Source organism: Helianthus annuus, chromosome 16 (genome assembly GCF_002127325.2).
Source record: "Helianthus annuus cultivar XRQ/B chromosome 16, HanXRQr2.0-SUNRISE, whole genome shotgun sequence".
Lineage (NCBI taxonomy): Eukaryota > Viridiplantae > Streptophyta > Magnoliopsida > Asterales > Asteraceae > Helianthus > Helianthus annuus.
Window position 1 is genome coordinate 27682589 of NC_035448.2, and position 9812 is coordinate 27692400.

The following is a 9812-nucleotide window of genomic DNA, read 5'->3' on the forward strand; positions in this document are numbered from 1 at the left end:
TGACTAAGCTAAAGTTCATAAAGACGTGACATCACAAGAAGTGAAGTTGAGCCAAAATACTAAGGTAGCGTTCGTTTCATGAAATGGAATGGAATGGAATTAGGAAGTTTTTCTTTGTAAAATTGATCTTGGTTGGGGGAGGGAGGAATTTGAAATCCCATGAATTTCTTTAATCAATGAAATTTGTGACTATTTCAACATTCCATTCCATTCCTTCATTAGAGTGAAGGATTTCTAAGAAATGTTGAAATAGTCACAAATTTCATTGATTAAAGAAATTCATGGGATTTCAAATTCCTCCCTCCCCCAACCAAGATCAATTTTACAAAGAAAAACTTCCTAATTCCATTCCATTCCATTCCATGAAACGAACGCTACCTAATTGTTATGGGATAATCTTTTTATTTGGAGTGAATTTGTTAGGCTAAAAAATATGGGCTGCCAACAAGCAAAAGAAAAAAAGGGGGGAACAAGATAACATGTAAAACAACCATCACGAAGAAAAAAAGGGGATTGGCTTTTGAGGGAACATTGGTGGACGACTTCAGTTCAGGAGGAGATCGAAAAGAAGGCATTTTTTGGGTTTTTTGTTTTTTTTTTTCTAGAACATTCTGCAGTCTTTATTTTCGTAAGTTTGAGTTTTTGAATGATTAGTTTCATATTTAACTTGATTGTTCTAGCCACCATGTCCGACTAGATTTTTATAGTTTTAATATTAGGGTTTATTTTTTTTTATTTGGTTCATAAACTTATGTGAAACGATCACGTTAGATCCGATTATTTTCGTGGTTTGTTTATATGATTCTTGTTTTTATACGGATTCGATCCGGAAAATGTTAGATTGTTAATAAATCTGATCAACTTATTAATTTTTCTAATAAAGTTCAATAAACTTTTAGAACCCTAATAAAGTTTTAATTTTTGATAGAGAAAAATGCCTGGATAGTCCCTGTGGTTTCGCATTTTTCACCTATAGTCCCCAACTTTCTAAAATTACCTGAATAGTCCCCAACTTTTCATTTTTTGTTCCCGGATAGTCCCTGGGTCTAACTTCAGTTTGTTTTCTCTGTTAAGTGGGTGTGAAATGACCAATTTACCCTTTCCTTTAAAAGGCCAAACCACAGGGACTATCCGGGCATCTTCTACATTTTCAGAGAAAAACCCCACCACCATACTTCATCTTCAACCTCCACCCCCATCACCCTCCTCCACCCTCCACCATCACCTTCTTCTCCGGATTCATGCTAATCTACAGGAAGAAACCAAATGTGAACTTTTAAAGTCTAAAACAATTACGGACTTTGACCATTATGAAGAGAAAATGATAACTACTTAAACCTTTGGTTTCTTTCTTGTAATCTGGTTGCCTTTCACCACTTTTTATTCTAATCTGTGGCATAAAACCCTGTGTTTCTTTCATGAAATCTATTAAATGCCTTCGCTGCTTAATCACAAAAGCTATTTTGTTCTCTTTGCTCTTCAGTCTTCACAAGATGTTGATCAAAGATACAATATTTACTATACCACAAACCTCTAATTTCACACACAGAAAACACACACCCTCATACTCTTCCAATTAAACCATTCAATACTGCTTCCTTTCAGAAAAAGGAAAAAAACTACATCTTGATTCTTGAACGATCTAGGCTTGGGCAGTACCAATCGGCTAATGTAACTCATTGACCAAATGGTAGTGGAGGTATAAATTAAACAGCTCACAATTATGGGCACGGGCAATTTCAGCTATTCACCATTCAAACAGGAGGAAAAGTCATTACCTCTAAAGCTTTAACAAATAAGGAAGAAGATGGGTAGTATAAGCACAACTCAAAGCAATAAAGTGCAGGTATAGAATAAATGAATATCATTGAAGGTAAACTGTTTTATGTGGTGAGCGTTAATTAACAGGTTGCCAACTATGAAAGCACTTTCAAAAAAAAGAGAAGTGAATGCAAGGTTGGAGTTATGCAAGAGCCGTGGAGTAGTGTCGGAAAACGTCGATCACCTCATGGTATTATGTGAATTGGGAGTCAAATCTGGACGCAGATCTTTGGATGGTGTAATCTGTAAATAATATTTGGCATGAATCTGTAGATTAGCATGAATCCGGAGAAGAAGGTGATGGTGGAAGGTGGAGGAGGGTGATGGTGGGTGGAGGTTGAAGATGAAGTGTGGTGGTGGCGTTTTTCTCTGAAAATGTAGAAGATGCCCGGATAGTCCCTGTGGTTTGGCCTTTTAAAGGAAAGGGTAAATTGGTCATTTCACACCCACTTAACAGAGAAAACAAACTGAAGTTAGACCCAGGGACTATTCGGGAACAAAAAATGAAAAGTTGGGGACTATTCAGGTAATTTTAGAAAGTTGGAGACTATAGGTGAAAAAATGCGAAACTACAAGGACTATCCGGGCATTTTTCTCTTTTTGATACTAGGAACAAAATAATAATTTGAGTTTGTCTATGAACCCAAATTATTATAGAATTATATAATATAACTAAACATTCCGAACGGCGTGAGTGTTTGATTGTAATTGATACTTCTATCCCGCAACCCGCACGCTAAAATCCGAACGGCATGAGTTTAGAGTAGCGGGTTGGCTCTAATCAACGAACGACGTTTGGTTAGACATTAGATAGAGTGGATGCCCGAACCGCGTGATGTCTAGTGTCGATACAAACTATTATTTAAAAAGGATCATTGCACCATGACCGTTAATGATCGTAAGTTGAACCGAATCAAGAAATTGCCCTGGTGTTGAAATTAGTTTTTTAACATCTGAAATTTTCAATCACTTTAATTAGCTTCTCTTTTTAAACCAAAAATTAAAAATGGTTTTTATTTACATTCTAGTTTAAACTTAAAACCCCCCTTTCAAACAATCGTATCTGTGTTCAAAACATTTTGGCATAATTAGTTAATCCTGTATCCCTGTGGACACAAACTCTACTTCCACTCATACTAGTAGTTTTCTTATTATTTTATTTGCTGGATTCGACACCCAACACTTTGAAGTTTGAACCCATTTGACAAATGTAACCCGAATCTACCTATCTTAGATTAAACGAGTCAGAACTTAACCAACTAGTACCCTACCTTTAAAAAAAGGGTTAAATTTTTGGTGGAACCTGTGGTTTGCAAATATTGCAGAATTAGCCCTAGTAGTTTAATAATTACACACTTGATCCCAGTGGTTGTAATTTTTGCACTTGGGTGATCCTTATCAGTAACCTGTGTTAAATTTCTTAGTTAAATGTGTGTGTGAAATGACTAAATTACCCCTAACCAGTTTAAAAAAAATAAAAAAAAGATATAAAGATGAGTGCCCCTCCTTATCTTCTTCCTTTCTCCCTCTCTCTCTAATCCACCGCCACCTAGAGGGTGTTTGGGATTACGTTTTGAAGTGATTATTTGATTATTGCGTTTGTAAAACATAAATAATCTAAAAAGTGTTTGGATGGAAAAGTGATTATCTGCTTCCAAAACGCAGTTTTGGATAAGCATGTACCTACAAGCTTTTAACGTAAAATTTATTTTGAAAACGCATAATCTATTTTGAAAACACAACACAAAACACCCCTAGAGGTGTACAAATCGGTTTTTTTTTTCAAAAACTGGTTCCGGTTATTAACCGAACCGATTTTTTCATCAAAAAGGAAAACCTATTTCGGTTACTAACCGGTTTTTTTACTCAAAACAATAACCGGTTACGACCGGTTTTTAACCAGTTTATTCCAAAAGAACCGGTTTTTACCGGTTTAAACCGTTTTTTTATAACCGGTTTCGAAGATAAATATCCCTAACCTGTCTACAAGCGGCGGTTTAGTTCGGTTCTAAAAAAACCAGTTATAAAAAACCGGTTAAAAAAAACCGGTTTCGGTTCTAAAACCGGTTTTTTTGTACACCTCTACCGCCACCTGCACTTTAAACCCACCTCCACATCCGGTTCCAACCCACAACCACCACCTCCACCGTCACCTTCAACCCACCACCACAACCTCCACCACCACGACTCCCACCATCACCTTCAGCCCACCACCCCAACATCTACCGCCAACACCACCCCAACCACCACCACTCGAACCTGCCGGAAAAACGAAATAAGGTAGGAAAAAGTTCAGCTTGTAGTGAGTCGTCTTTAGGGTTCAAGATGAAAGCTTCAGCTTCATCTTCCATGACGGATGTTTATATATGTTTCTTTTGGTGTTTGATTGTTACTTGCTAGTTGAATATTTTGAAATTGTGGTGGAGGTCTGAATTTTGTTGATTTTGTAAAGTTTTTAAGAGAGAGAGATATGAAGCATGAAGAAGATGAGGGTGGGCCTCACTCATCTTTATATTTTTTTTCACTTTTTTTTTAATTGGTCAGGAGCATTCTAGTCATTTCGCATACACTTAACAGAGAAACTTAACATAGGTTACTGATAAGAATCACTCGAGTGCAAAAATTACAACCATCAGAATCAAATGTATAATTATTAAACCATTAAGACCAAGTCTGAAATATTTGCAAACCATAGGGACCAACCATGCATTTAACTCTTAAAAAAGTATATAGTAAACCTGCCATTTTGGTCCCTGTGGTTTGGCCAGTTTTGCCACTTTAGTTCAAATCTCAAAGTTTTTGTATCTGGGTCCTTGTGATTTCATTTTTATTGCCATTTTGGTTCAAAGTGAAATCATGTCATATTTCTCAAATTAAATCCTGCTATTTTGTCCTTTTCTTCAGGGGCAAAATGGTCATTTTGTCATTAATATATATATATATATATATATATATATATGGAAGGTTCAAATGAGAAGAAAAATTTTGTAAGAATAAAAAGAATAAGTTTTAAACCAATAGAAATGCTCCATTTTAGTTCATTTAATATGTGTATTTAATGTTATTAATAAGGGCATATATGTAAATTTCTAATTATAATTAATTAGCTAACTTATTAAACTTGTAACTCCCATTTTAAATATACTCTTTCAAAATAAAATAATTTAGGGTGAGGGGACAATTTTCAACATGTGTAGGATAAATTTTAGTATGTGTAGGATATATTTTAGTATGTGTAGGATAAATTCTTAAATGTGTATAATAAATTTAGATATGCTTAGGGTAAATTTCGGTAAGTGTAAGATATATGTAGAACAAATTTTGAAATGTGTAGGATAAAATATTTTTTTTTTGCTTTATTAATGAGAGATAACATAATTAATGGGAGGAGTTATAAACTATTTAATATTTTACCATTATGCCCTTTCTTCTTTTTCTTCTCACATTAAATTTCTTCTCAAATGAATCTTCCCCTATTATATATATATAATGGGAGGAAAAAGCTTCAGCTTGTAGTGAGTCGTCTTTAGGGTTCAAGATGAAAGCTTCAGCTTCATCTTCCATTACGGATGTTTATATATGTTTCTTTTGGTGTTTGATTGTTACTTGCTAGTTGAATATTTTGAAATTGTGGTGGAGGTCTGAATTTTGTTGATTTTGTAAAGTTTTTAAGAGAGAGAGATATCAAGGATGAAGAAGATGAGGGTGGGCCTAACTCATCTTTATATTTTTTTTCACTTTTTTTTAATTGGTCAGGGGCATTCTAGTCATTTCGCACACACTTAACAGAGAAACTTAACATAGGTTACTGATAAGAATCACTCGAGTGCAAAAATTACAACCATCAGAATCAAATGTATAATTATTAAACCATTAAGACCAAGTCTGAAATATTTGCAAACCATAGGGACCAACCATGCATTTAACTCTTAAAAAAGTATAGAGTAAACTGCCATTTTGGTCCCTGTGGTTTGGCCAGTTTTGCCACTTTAGTCCAAATCTCAAAGTTTTTGTATCTGGGTCCTTGTGATTTCATTTTTATTGTCATTTTGGTTCAAAGTGAAATCATGTCATATTTTTCAAATTAAATCCTGCTATTTTGTCCTTTTCTTCAGGGGCAAAATGGTTATTTTGTCATTAATATATATATATATATATATATATATATATATATATATATATATATATATATATATATATATATATATATAATGGAAGGTTCAAATGAGAAGAAAAATTTTGTAAGAATAAAAAGAATAAGTTTTAAACCAATAGAAATGTTCCATTTTAGTTCATTTAATATCTGTATTTAATGTTATTAATAAGGGCATATATGTAAATTTCTAATTATAATTAATTAGCTAACTTATTAAACTTGTAACTCCCATTTTAAATATACTCTTTCAAAATAAAATAATTTAGGGTGAAGGGACAATTTTCAACATGTGTAGGATAAATTTTAGTATGTGTAGGATATATTTTAGTATGTGTAGGACAAATTCTTAAATGTGTATAATAAATTTAGATATGCGTAGGGTAAATTTCGATAAGTGTAAGATATATGTAGAACAAATTTTGAAATGTGTAGGATAAAATATTTTTTTTTTTTGCTTTATTAATGAGAGATAACATAATTAATGGGAGGAGTTATAAACTATTTAATATTTTACCATTATGCCATTTCTTATTTTTCTTCTCACATTAAATTTCTTCTCAAATGAATCTTCCCCTATATATATATATATATATATATATATATATATATATATATATATATATATATATATATCAGATGAATCTTCCCCTATATATATATATATATATATTTATAAAATAAAATAAAATAAACTCAAAAATCTGCATACCCCCTCTCTCTAAACACCTCTCTCTCTTTCTCTCTCTCTCTTCTCTCTCTCTCTCTAACACCACCCACCATCAAAACGACCATTGTCAAACCACCACCTTCAAAACTCACGACCACCGTCAAACCACCACCGCCACCTTCAAAAGCCAAACCCCACAACCAAAGTCACTACATAAATCACAAAAAGAGCCAATTCATAACCGAGCCCCCAAAATCATAAACAGAGCCAATTCAAAATATACAACTAATTGAATAAATAAACCCCAAAATGCATAACAGAGCCAATTCAAAATCATAAAAAAGAACCTGGCATCGAATTAAAGAAGTTTGGAGTTAGAAATTTTATCACAATCACAATTCCATTAGCAGCCTCCATGTTCTCAACTCGATCATTAAACAAATATCGATAAACATTGTCTACAAGCTTTTCATTTGCTTCGATTTCCAAGGTTCTCTGAACCAATTACGATGAGGGTTCCGATTGCTTCGCGGAGAAGGAAGAAGATGGTGTCAAGGAGAGTGGAATGATCGATTACGGTAGGCACGGTGGTCATGTGGTGGTTGGTAGGTGTGAGTTTTTAAGAGAGAAAGAAATGGGTGACAAACTGGTGAAGCTGTGGTGGTTTTACTGATGGTTCAAACAGGTGTTAGAGAGAGAGAGAAAAGAGAGACAGAGGGGTGTTAGAGAGGGAGAGAGAGAGAGAGAGAGAGAGAGAGAGAGAGAGAGTGCGTGTGTGCAGAGTTTTCGTTTCAGGTGATGAGAGGCAGTGGCTGGGTGATGGGGGTGGTCGAGTAGCGGTGGCCGGTTGGGTGAAGGGTGCGGGTGATGGTCGGAGTGTGATCTCCGGTGACGGCGGCGGAGGTGGTGGTGGTGGTGTGTGAGTCCATAGCGGAGGTAGTGGGAATAGGAGAGAGTGATCAGTGAATTAGGGTTTGAGTTAGGGTAGATTTAGGGAAGGAAATGAGCTTTTATAGGGTGGTTGTAAATGACGAAATTACCCCTGTGCAAAAGGACAAAACTTGAGGGTTTAATTTGAGAAATATGACATGATTTCACTTTTGGACCAAAATGGCAATAAAAATGAAACCACAGGGACCAAGATATAAAAACTTTGAGAGTTGGACTAAAGTGGCAAAACTGGCCAAACCACAGGGACCAAAATGGCATCTTACTCAAAAATATACTTACTTGCATAATGTATAAACACGCAAGAGTAAATTACGTTTTGGCCCCTGTGGTTATGTCAGTTTTACTATATTAGCCCAAAATAAGAATTTTTAACATATCTACCCCCATGGTCCCTATATCTAACCATTTTGGCCCCTAATTCTAACCAAACCCCAACTCTGGTTAACTTCTTGGTCACATGGGTTGCACATGATGGGTAATATGGTAATTTCACCTCCCCCTTCATCCTGATTTCTTTTTAACCCACATTTGCAGATTTCTTCATCACTTCTCCATCATCTACCCTCTTCAATCATCATCATCTTCTAACCCATCACCTTCAACCATCATCATCTTCAATCAGAACAAGCAATCAATCAATCTCAAGTGAGATGGTGTCTAATTTTTTTAAACATAAAACACCCCACCCCATTTTGACCCACACTAAATGTTACCCATTCTGCCAAGAATATGTTTACTGTTGATTTCCCCAATTTTGTCTCTTAAGGTGCTTACCATAATTGTGGGAAATGTAATGTTTGGGACCTGATGACGATCTGTTTCCTGCTCAAGAAGCTCTTTTGCATATTCAGACTCAAATTCTGGATCTTGTTCCTGAAAAAGAAAATTTTATCACTACTCGTCTTTTACTGTCTGCTGGTGAAATCGCGTGTTTGGATGCAAGAGATGGGTTCTTAGCGGAAACCAAGAAAATGACGGGTGCAGATATTCAGAGTCTGCCCAGAGATAATCTTCCACAGTTTGTATCAGTTAATGATGAACTTGTACAGGTTCCTAAGACAATTTTGTGACAACCCTCACTAAACCAGGTATCCGTACGACTTAATTAACTATTAATTTTTGCTTAATTACTGTGCTTAACTGAGATTGCTGACGAACTGCTACTTGACTGTTGATACTTGTACATATCCGCATCATACTTTGATTTCCGTCACTACATTATTTACCTACTGAACTCTAGTGACAAACATGATGCACAAAAGCACAGTAGCATTTGAACGGATAACCTATGGAACATGCTGATATACCCAACATCAGGCAAACACTGCCTCTAAGGGCCTGTATGAGCCAGAAATATTTTACTACACCCATAGTGTGTGTAGGGATACAAGGGTTGTTAAACTGCGTCTCTAGGAATAAGATGTAATGATTGGATGTGCCTAAAACGTACTCTAAGCATGAAACACAGCACTTTTATCAGCATACTAGCTTCTAGCTAACTAATAAAGTGCCAAAACATGAGAAAATATTCCTGACACTTTGCAAAATAAATTGTGTCGCTAAAAATATTACTTACGACGCTTAAAAGATTACTTAAGCACTTTAACGGATTACTATCCAACCGAACAACCGGACTATACCCGGAACATAAAAATATTGCCAGAAATATTATTAGTCTTTTTCTGAGCCAGTTAGGGTCCCTGATTACCCTAACACCCGCTTTATAACACATCATGCAACTAACGGGGTTAATCCCTAAAGTTAACCTACTTAACTAAACTAAACACTAACTGAACGATTGAAAACGAACCGGATACCCCCCCCCCTAATGGGATCGGCCAAACTAGAAGAGACAAGGGAGTACAACTTTGATTATTATAATGCTATATGTTTAATATCTAGGGGACACGAGATCCGTTGGACGATAATCTTATTTTTGCCTATAAATACAAGAGCATAACACAAGGGATTACACACATTACAAATCACCAACACCACTCTCTCCCTTGCCCCTCCCACTCTCGGCCGAACTCTCATCCACCCACACATCCATTGTCGAGCTCTTGTTCATCCATTCCAAGTATCTACAAGCCTTACGGGTCACGTATTAGGAGCCTTGAAGCAAGCGGAAGTGGAAGGACCTCGTTTCTTAGCTTTTATCCACCACATTTTCGACTAGATTCTTCCCTAGCCCCGAGCTAGAGGTATAATGTTTAA